This window comes from Neltuma alba, unplaced genomic scaffold, assembly GCF_004799145.2.
Source record: "Neltuma alba isolate B1F8T4 unplaced genomic scaffold, ASM479914v2 tig00010370_pilon, whole genome shotgun sequence".
NCBI classification, from domain to species: Eukaryota; Viridiplantae; Streptophyta; class Magnoliopsida; order Fabales; family Fabaceae; genus Neltuma; species Neltuma alba.
Genome location: NW_021635275.1, coordinates 618,398 through 630,707, shown reverse-complemented (window position 1 = coordinate 630,707; position 12,310 = coordinate 618,398).

Here is a 12,310-nt window from a genome sequence, read left to right as displayed (position 1 = left end):
AATTGGAGACTGTTCATTTCCTGATGCTCTAGAACCCATGAGTTTCCAAGCTCTTCAAAGGTTTGTCTTATTTGTAGCGGTTTTGTGATTGGTCCACGTGGTGGTCTTAGGGGGTAGTTTCTTTTGCATCTAATTGGCTATTGGTTGTTGATGTTAGCATCTTTTTCTAATGGCTTTCATTCTTGGTTCATGCATCTACTTTGGCAATTTTATCTTCATTTATTGTTGTTCTTTTCGTTTTCTTGGTGCTTATCTTGACATGCCTTCTTCTATCCTTTATGATTTTGGATTTGGATTCTATAAATGTTCCGGGGGGGGGGGTTTGTGCATGTACGGTGTTTCTCAAGGTTTTCTCTCTTTTGTGTTAGGTGATTACTATATATATATCTGCATTTTTCATCACTCCACTCCCACTCTCTCTCGATTCTCCGATTTTATTTAGAGTGGAAACCGTTCATTTGTTGATGCTCTAGAACCCACGGAATATCTTCTAGCTGAGTTAGAATAGTACCTATCAAAACACATCCCTTTGAGTTGTAAATGTGTTATAGGTTACTTCTGATCAAAATAAAAATCCAATGGGGTAAGAGTGGAAGATAACGCACATGTAAGATTATTGCAAGACAAGTCCAAAAAAAAAAGAGACCTTGAAATTCTCCTATTTGCAATGGAATTGCATCTGTCAAAAGCAGTTTTCATTAGTAGATTGCTAATAGGTGAGTTTGGTAGGAGTGAACAATGTCAATTAACTTGCTAGTAAGATTGTTATGAGACAAGTTTAATTAGATAGGTAAGATCATGAAGAACTCCTATCTCAGTTAGAATGGTACTTATCAAACCCATTGCAGTAAGTGTCAAATCTTCTCGGTTGGGAAATGTAGTGACGTTGAGGTCTGCTAGTCGAGGGTGCTTTGGAGTAATCATTGGCCGATCAATTCCAATAACGTTTCCAAATTGATCGCAATATATCTCTTCCCAGTGACAAGGGTCTGAGGAGTTATAGGCACTATGGCTAAAATCCCACCATTTGGTGTGAAGCAGAGCAAGTTTTTCCTCTTCTATCATATTGGCCTTAGCTGCGCCATTAATTTGCACGAAGGAAGCTATAGCAAAGCATAATAATAAAAAAATCACACCCATCTTTCTTTAATTTTGTTTGCACAAAGTGATGATCACACAATGCATGCACCCACAGAGTACCTTTATACAGACAAAAGCGTAACTATCATGGCTCTAGAAGTATTGTTTCCCCGTCAATGTTGTCCAATGACAGAATAATAAAGACAAAGAAAACGAGTTGTAACGCCTTATTGGACATATAAGACCAATTTACTTACATGTACTGCTGTAGTACCAAATGTAAGTCACTTACAAGTGGAAGTTTTGGTCCTAAATGTAAGTCACTTAAGTCCTCATTTACTTTCAGATTATTTTGCATAATCTCCTTCCTCTCGAAAAAAAAAAGAAAGAGAAAAAGTGGCACGTTATCCTTTAAGAGGACTTATGCTTAAAAATCTTATCCTTTAATTTGAGTCTTTATATGTAAATGGGAAGAAAGTTGAAAGCAAAGCGTGTCCCAGGACAACCAAAAAACGTGTTTATGCTTTTTCTTTATCATTATTGTGGGTGATTGAGAGAGGGGTGCTTATGTGTTGGTTCTTTTAATTTCATATTAAAGATCATATACCTTTGCAACTTCTTTTTTAACATTTATAGAAGCTTGTTTCCACTTCTAAAATTTAGTAACTTCTGATATCTCATTCAAGATAAGAAAGACTTCAAAACAGTTTCATAGTGGATTATCCTCTGGTGAGTGAAAATCATTTGTGCTTAGAAACACACACACGCTCTCCCTTTGGTTCTAAATATAGATAAAATTATATTGAAGGGTTTGCTTTAATCCTAGATATGATGTAATATCATAATTCATTCTGTCTCACAAATTCATAATTATTTTTCCAAACAATCATATTAATTACACAAATTGGCTGGATGCAAGTGATAATCAAATGCGAACAGAGGCAGAGAGTCTTTAAATTATATATATATATATATATATATATATTTATATATAAGATTGGTATGGAAATACGAAAGTTGAACGATCTTATCCCGCAGCAACCATATAAACATGCTTACACTTTTTCTTTATCATTATTGTGTGGTTAAACGATATACAGTGCCTTCTTTTAATTTGATAGCAAAAAGCATATAACTTTGCAACCTCTTTTCAATACTTTATTATGAAGACTTTTTCTTTAATAAAATGTAGTAACCTTTTTTTTCTATTCTGAAAAGTAAGAAAGAATTCAAAAGCTCTATTATCAACGTCTAAGATGTCCAAAAGCAAATGCAGTGAACATAAACATAACTTGTGAGTTCGGCACAATTGAATCAATATTCGAAATCATATGTGGAACGCTTTTAATATCAGTCAAGCTTGTTGAAGTTTTTTGGTAGAAAGCTTGTTGAAGTTTACAAAGATAAAGAAAGAGCAGCAAGATCCAGGAACAAGTACAAAAGTTCATCAATTTATAACAAAATATTTATTTGGCAAAGGAAAAGTTGGCCGAAATGAGTAGTAAAATACTCCTCTGATCCTTAATATAAGACCTATTTAACTAATTTAATTAAATTAAGGAAGTAAAGGAAGTTAGCTAACTATAAGAAATATGATATATTTTTTTTCTAAAACACCATAATCATTTTTCTTAATATCTTTCTTTTCTTACTTGATTATGGTTGAAAAAGTATCCATAGGGGTAATTTAAGAAAATTTGATAAATATAAAAAATAAGTTTTATATTTAGGACCAAAATTAACTTAACAATTAAATCCTATATTAAGGACCGAAAGAGTATCACTAGATAATACGCATAGTCAATATCAAAGTCTTCAATATTTAAAGACACATGACAAATTAAATTATAGAAATATACTTATTCTTGCTGTTTAAAAATTAAGATAGAATTGAAAATTAAAACTCCATATATCGTTAAGGTCAAAGTTCTTCGAGAATGTTTAAATTGAGATAATTGACTAAAGTATAAGATGTGAGATTCCCCAATTGAATAGTACAAGACTAGGTAGATATTTAGTTTGATCCAAATTATAAGATATCAATCTATTTTATCTCTCATATTTATTTTTTTTTCTTGAAGCAGTGGTAATTATATTGCACATGCTAAAGGGTTTCATTAAAAGGTAGATCCCATACATGCTATTAACAAGAATAATATAGGAAAGACAATATTTATTTATTATGAATAACTAACTTAACTATTTTTTTTAATATATGTAAATTAATTATTTGACTTTTAAATTAAGGACGGGAGATACTACCACCTGTCTTTAATATAAGAGCTAGTTAACTAATTTGAGTGGAATAAAAAAATTATTTAAATTAGTTGTTTATAATAAATAGTTGTTATCTTTTCTAAAATACCCTTGCTAATCATATGTATTAACTAACTACTATTTAATAAAACTTTTAACATATGTAACTATTACAAGGACTACATTGGGAAAAATGGATACATATAAGAGACAACGTGGATTGGGATTTTATATTTAAAACAAAATTGAATGTCAAGCTGGCTTGTATATCAACTACTGGATATATACTAGTACAAAAGTAGTCTATTGGTACCATACAATTGGAGTTGGAATACGTGGACTTTCAAAGATGCATAGTAAATTCGCATAAAATAGATGACAATGAGAAAATGTCTAAATTTTTTCTCATTGCTTTTATAAAATCACCACCCTCCATTATCTCCATTTTAATATCTATTTTTCACAACATAATCTGTCCTTCCCTTTTATAGGTCCATTTGAGCTTGAATATGACTCTTCACGGGAAAATCTTCGGAGAAGACTGATGATTTTGGCTAAGGTGGGATGCTTCTTGAACTAATAATAACTGGACAGAGGGCTTTCCTCTTGCACGATAGAGCTTGTGCACTCATTTGAGTATGAGACATTTTAAATTAATTGACATGTCCGAACTCTTTCAGCATGCTACCACTTAATTCATTTTGAGAAACATCAACTTCTATTAAATTCATCAAATTGAAAATTGAAGAAGGGATAACACCTGTAATAAATAAATTTGGGTACAAATGAAAGTTGTTGAGATTTGTCACAAAACCTGAGGTTATAGGAGAATAACTGCACCTGTAATGTAAGGCTGTTATAAGACAAGTCCAATTGATTGAGATTCTAAAGAGCTCTTATCTAAGTTGGAATGATACCTGTCAATGACAATCATTTGAGTTGCAAATTAGGTGTTCTATGTTATTTCTGATCAAATAAAAATTTAAGGTGGTAGGAATGGAAGGCAACACACCAATAAGCTAAGGTTGTTGTAAGACAAGTTCAATTGATGGAGATTCTGAAGAGCTCCTATCTAAGTTGGAATAATACTTTTTGAAACTAGTCATTTAAGTTGCAAGTTATTTCTAATCAAATAAAAATTAAGGTAGTAAGAGTCGAAGGTAACACACCTGTAAGGTTATTATGAAACAAGTCTAAGTGAATGGTATTTTGAAGAGCTCCAATTTGAGTTGGAATGATACCTCTAAACCCCATTCCCTAAAAATTGAAATATACTATAGTTTTTGTAATGCAATGAATAAATTTGAGCATAAATATAAGTTTTTGATATTTGTCATGAAACCCTATGTACTGGGAATGGCTCCAACTGGATTGTTTCTATTCAAATTGAGCATGGTTGGAAGGTAGATAAGATTATTGCAAGGCAAGTGTAAATATTAATTTTGGACTATTAAGTTAAGTGTTCCAACTTGAATTAGAATGGCACCTATTATCCCCATTCTACCAAGATTCAAATATTCTAGTTTTCTAATGCAATGAAGTTGAGATATGCTAGCCGAGGTTGTTGTGAATGGATTCTTAGTCGGTCAATTGAAATTATATTCCCAAAAAGATTGCATGTTATGCCATGCCAATCACAATGGTATTTGGAGCCACTATGGCTGATGTTCCACCATTTGCTTGTAAGTAGTGCGTCCTTCTCCTCTGCAGAGACCACTTAGTGGCGACATTGACAACCAAAATAATGGCATCACAGGATAATAATAATTAATGGAAATGATCATCAAATGAGTGCAAAATTTTTATATATTGGAAGGTTGGCTATTATTATTATTATTATAGAAGAATTTTTAATTTAGTTAGGTGTCTCAAGGCTCCCAAAACATTTGCAATGATACATACAAATCGTTTACTAACAAGGTCCTCACATTAGTAGCGGGATTTGAACTGAAATTTGGCTGTTATTATAATCATGTGACAAAAGCTTACCGTCAATTTATAATTTTCCCTGAAAGAGTTTCTCACATTAAAACAAAAAGCTTGTTTGTTCTTGATCTTTATTATTTTGGTTGATTTATGTAGGATTCAATATTATTTTTTTATTATATTTGAATTGTTCATATCATAAAGCATAAAAAGGACTTCTTACACTAAGTAAGCTAAGTATTTTAATTTTTTAAAAACATGTCTTTAATTTAATTTTTTTTTCTTTTTGATGATGAGGATGAAAAGTAACTTACTTGAAAAAATATTGTAATAAGACAAGTTTAGATAAGTGAGATGTTGAAGATCTTCTATTTGGCTCGGAATAGTACCTATTGAAACACCTTCCTATGAGCCACAAATATATTCTGTTATTTCTTATCAAATAAAAATTGAGGATAGTAAAAGTGGAAGAGAAGTCACCAGTAAAGTTGTTATGAAACAGGTCTAAATGCTTGAGATTTTGAAGAGCTCTTATCTGTGTTGGAATGGTACCTGCCAATAACCTATTCTATTAAGTTACAAAGGTAAAGAAAACATTTGAATATTGAATGAATTTGCAAGGTGACATTGGAAACTACATATTGACCAGCAAGATTGTTATTAGACAAGTCCAGATCTATAAGATTATGAAGAGCTCCAATTTGATTTTGAATAGTACCTATAAAACCTGTCTCAGAAATTAAAGTCTCAAATATTGTAGGTTGGGAAATGCAGTAAGGTTGAGATTAGCTAGCTGAGGGTGCTGTGCAATGATCACTAGAGGATAGATTTTAGTGACACTTCCAAATTCATTGCAAGACATCTCTTCCTAGAGACAAGCTAGGGCCTAACAAGCTGTGGGCACTATCGCTGAAATTCCACCAGTTGGTATGAAGCAGAGCACGTTTTCTCCTCTTCTATCATATTGGCCACGGCTGCACCATTAATATGGAATCAAGTTACAACAAAGCATGATAAAAATACCACTCTCACCACACCCATCTTCAATTCATTTGTTTACAAAAACTGATTACAAAATGAGTGCACCCATAAAGTCTTTATATCTATAGAGGAACATCGAAATGACAAGAGCTTAACTACCATATGGCTTTGCAGGTACTGATACGCGCTTTTTATTATTAATCACTCTGGTTATTAACTGATAGTGTGTTTATCATCATCATCATATTTAAATTATTCATATAATAAATTTTTAGAAATGAGTTTTAGATGTCCAAAGAACCACACTTAGATCAAGTTTCTTATACCCATTATGTTAAGTTCTCCGATCACTCATAGTCATGTGTTCTATTTTTGAAATATTAGCATTTGATATTATTTAATCATGATAAAAATAGAACACATGGGTTTTATTGTCATGGATTAAGTACCAGACGTGGTATATGTAATCCTAATGATGTCTCTCCAATTATCATGTTTTGGCTAAAATTGCCAACCAAACAATATATAAATGGGAAGAAAGTTTAAGCCCTCAATACCCATTTACTGAAAAAAACTTGTTAAATGAGATTATTTTGGATAATCTCCTATCTTCTAAAAAAATAGCGTGTTATTCTTTAAGAAGATGATTTGTACTTAAAAAAAAAAAAAGTAGCGTGTTATTCTTTAAGGAGAGGATCTGTACTTAAAAATCTTATCCTTTGGATCTTTATATGCGAATGGGAAGAAAGTTGATCGAGTTTGTCCCATAACAACGAAAAAAGGTGTTTACGTTTTTTCTGTATCATTGTGGTTGATTGATACAGGGCGCTTATCTGTTGGTCCTTTTAATTTCACATTGAAACATACATATAGCTTTGCAAATTATTTCTATTTGTTTATAAATTTAGTAACTTCTGCTTTTTCTTTCAAAAAAAAGTTAAGAAAGAATTCAAAAGTCTCATAGTGGATCTTATTGTTTTTTTAATTATAATGGACAATGACAATGCTATCTTTGATTAGTTTCGCTTGAGGATTATTCTTGAAACCCTTAAAATATTAAGAAATAAGAACCGTTTTGGCCTCCCCCCACAAACACATGTAAGTTGCCTCTAATTAATTCACTGGAACCAAGATATGTTGAAACAATAAAATTTGTCTTAAAATTGAATCATTTTTCATTATTGCTCCTCACCAACACTATCATTAAATATTACTTCCTTTGATCCTTAGTATAAGAGTTATTTTGGGTTATTGAGTTTGGTCATAAATATATGACCTCAATCAACTTTGCTTTCCAAATCTATAATGTTTTATGTAAAATATCTCTATTGATTACATGTATTCTCATCAAGAATAATTTCAATATACATGATTAAATATGGTATTTTATTGAACTTAGTATATATTTGTTACGATTAATCAACTAATATTTTTAATTTTCTCAAATCAGTCATGTAATATGGACTAAAATTAGTATATCCTGAATCATTATGCAAGGCAATAACATATGTTCAACATGAAAGAAAGATATTAAAAACATCTAAATCTCAAAATCAAAGTCAACGTTATTTCTGGCAATCCATGAGGGCTAGAACCCACGATTTTACGCCAATGGAAAGATTCTACGTACTCCCCAATATGAAAACTACTCCATAGGGATACACACCTGTAGTCCACTTGATATTTTTCACATTCAATTTTATCTTATCAAGTAAAATTTAAAGGGGAATGTTTTTTCCCATCTAATGTATTCTGGGAAATGTGAATAAAAGTAAGCTTGCAATAAAAATGATTAATGATTGGATTTCAAGTCATGCAAGCAAAGTGTTTCTGCTACAAATTTAAATGATCTTGTGCAAATGTAGATATTAAGTTTTTGTGTATCTATAATGAAGTGTACGCTCATGGTCATTATGGAATCTAGTGATCTTCCAAATAACCATCTAGAAAGAGGCAACCCTGTCAATGGCTCTATTCAATTGTTTACTCCCCTCAGATTGGTGCAAGGGATTTTGTTTATTTCTTATCATTATTCATGAGGGTTTAGGGTTATAATAGTCACTCTGTTAATCACTCTATTTCACTTATAATAGTTTCAGAGATAGTCCTCATTTGAGACCAATAGACCTTACGCCTGAACCAGGTTTGCAACTAGCTGCCAGGTTTATTGATGTCTAGTTTTGATAATAACTTAAATTGTTATAAGAACTACTCTAACTTAAAGCTCTAGTTAGAGAGCAGATCTTCTCATGTCGTGCACAAGCCTATTGAGAGGTTGAAAACTAAACCGAATAGGTTTACATTACAACTACATTAAATTGTCACTAAACACATAACTTTCTCTGAGTTTTCTTGTTACAAGACTGCTTGAGAGGACCTCACATGCTGAGAGGAGGGCATTGCTTGAAACTCACTTTGGTCAACTTAATTGATGCTTCTCGAACTTGTAACAATATGGACAGAGGGCTTTCGATCTATCACGACTTGCAAATGATCATGATGATGATGTTATGTTACTTGATTGGGTATGATACTTTTTAACTAAATTAGTCGCGGACAAGTTTATTGAATTGTTATTGAGTTTCTATTCCGCAACTAGTGGCTTCAAATTTTGATAATTAAATGCATAGAATCATTATAATTCAATTTCCATATATTATTATTTTAATGCAATAAGGTTATGCAAAACTTGACATGCAGAGAATTTTTTTAATGGATAAATATTAGCCACAAGGCATTAAACATATGACAAACTTGAAAACCAGACTTCGAAGCAAATCGTTAAAGGATTCCCTTGAGGTACTACTAAAAAACCTCTTCTTAATTAATACATAATTATAAAACTATTTTTAAGATGATAAACATAGTAAAAAAAGAATTGAATTAGAATGCTAAAGTACTATTATGGTTATAAAGAGTTTGTCTTATTCCGAAAATATTTTAAGAGGCTCAAGATACATAAAACACCCATGAGTTTAACCACACGAACAATAAGGACTCAGGGCATAGTAATCGCTCACAAGCCCAATATAAACATTATCCCCTAAAGACTTAGGGTACAAGAAACACAGAGTACTCAACCCAGCGTATAAGTCATACACATAAGAGTAACACATATAACAGAGTCTTATGGCCTCCAATCATTCTAATAGCACGCCATCAAATACAGTAATCCAATAACCAAACTAAAGAAAGTATATGTCAACAAAATCATGGGCCTTAAGATGGCAATATACATAACATTACATGCCCAAACCAAAAGAGGACTACTAGGTTGTACCCACCTATGCCTCTAGTTGCTTCCTTTCGCTCCGAGCCAAACTAGATGGCTCTCCTAAAAAGCATTGATGAATAACAGGATGAGACATAAAGTCCTAGTAACCAAACATTAATTTAAGACATATACAAGTAGGATAACAAATTGGTGAAGTAGTGCTTAAATATAATTTAAGTAATAAATGATGCTTCAATAGATACAACCACATGAAAGAAGTATATCTCATCATCCACAACACAATTCATACAAAAGTACACATATGCAATAACACAATGAAATATGCCATCCCACCACCATACTCCTCCTTATGACTTATTGACAAGGACCTGGGCTTTTTGCGCCGAGTAACCCGGATGAAGGTCACCCCACTCACATCAAGCAACGGGTCCTCTCCTACCTATATACTGCCTAAAAATGGACTATAGCACAGGAGGTGTCTACCCGAGAGCTTGTTCTCAATTCCGAGCCAAGGAAAAGGAAAAACTAAAAGGGTCTCACAAAAAGGCCAAACACTATAATCAGTAGTGTAGGCATGTCACCCGGACTTCAAGAACAATTATCCTCCACATAACATAATTCCAACCTCCACATATAAACCCCATGTATAGTCACAATATAAATTAAAAATATCATAGTTCTTTAAAGTAAGATGACATAATTTCAAACAAAGTACATCACATTTTCATTTTATTTAATAACATAATATTAGTATCTCAAATTTAGCACCACAAGACAACATAATTTCCAATAAAATACAACTCAGGTATTATTCAATTGACATACTTCCTACTTCACCAAAATTTGTCATATAAGAAAATACGTTACTTTATTCGTAGACATACTTTCACAAATTAATTTGAGAAAATAAAAGCATAGCAAATACCTTACAATCCAAAACATGTATATAAAATAAACTAACCCTGGTTACCTCTACTCCAAGCTTAATTTCACAACTTGAGAAATAAGAGCATAAATTACAGACTATAAAATACAAGATAATCTATAAATAATATAGATACAATTCAATATACATACAAATAAATAATTTAAATTATATAGCATTTATTATTATTTATATATACATATATTTACTACCCAAAATTCTACCTCAAATAACAATTTTTCTCTACCCAAATAACTCATTCAAATTATATATATATAACTATTTTTATCTAACATTGTAAAATTCTCAATTTATAACTTAAGTTTCCAACTTCAAAATTTTTCTAATAACATATCCTTAACCTATTTCACATCTTAAACCGATGAGAATCTCAATAATATATTAAATAATCCAAATAAGTCATTTAACTTAAATTTAATTGGTAAAAACATTCTATATTTCTTGAATAATACATTTTTCAACTAAAATCTTAGTTTAAAATTTTTCCAAACAATCATTGAATAAATATAAAATGATTAAAATTTCAATAGCATATCAAACAACCCAAATAAATTATTTAACTTAATTTTAATCGGTATAAATATGATATATATCATAAATGATAGATTTTTCAACAAAATAAATTTTATTTTAAATATCAAAGGTAATAAATGGACAAATCTAAACCTATTAAAATTAACTATTTATCTACATCTAAATTTCTATGGTAATCAATTGTCAAAACTCAATACTTACTCCATATCCAAATCCCAAAATTTTCTTTAAATATTATAATGATACTACTAATATAAAGCTCTAAATATATAGAAAATATTTATAAAGAAAATTTAATAAAAAGAAGTACTTTTATGTGCCTAAATGATCAACAAAGCTTGTATTACTTTTCAAAATGCTAATACTTCTCTCTCGTTCTCTGTTTCTCTAATTCTTGTTCTCTCTCTTTCTCTCTGCATACACCTCATTTCTTATCCCATCATCCTTCCTTATTTATCTCTCAACTTCAACCGTTTCCTCTTCATTTTCCTTCTTTAATAAATGACATTTCCCCCAAATTCTTCTTCTTTAATGGCTACGAATTTGATGGAAAAGCTAGGGTTTTTTTAATAATAAAATATTATTTTTTATAATGATAAAATATTATTTTATTTTTTTGAAATAATAATAATTTTTTATTAAGATATATTTAGGGTTTTACAGGTACCAAGCAAACATAAGCCGAATCTTCAAGCTTCATGCTACATTATTGACACATCTTGATTCACTAAATGATGGATTGTGATATTATTGAAGGGAATAGCTAATGGTAGGTTGGAGGATGAAAGCCTTTGAGATACTAGTTGCATTGATGGCTGAGACTGCGGAGATGGATTCAAGTATGTTAATACTATTGTGTCACATCTCAAAAATTTTCGTCTAGCAATAAAGGATCAAAAATTGGGATAAGGGTCAATGTAAGAACTACATGGGGAGATGAAACAACTTTTAATATGAAACCTTGAAAAGATCCGGACTGACATTTTCATAATCACCGGTCTAGGAAGGACAAAACGGGAAAATTTTAAAAAAATGCCAAAAATTCCCTGAAAAATGATAAGAGTATAGAGTAGAGGTTTTGGAAATTTGGTTGAGGCCCAAAAGATGGAATTTAGATAAAAATGAATTATTATGGAATTTCCCGTAAATGGAGGTTTTTCAGAAAATTATTGAGAAATTGAAGGAAAATAATTATTTTAATTAGTTAGAGGCCTCAATAAATTTGGGAGATTGATGAAAAATTCATCTAAATATTTATTTGAATTTATAAAATTATTTTTAGGCCTTGAAAGATCAGGAATTTATTTTAGGGAATTTATTTTCCCGTAGTGACACCGATAGAGGCCTAATCG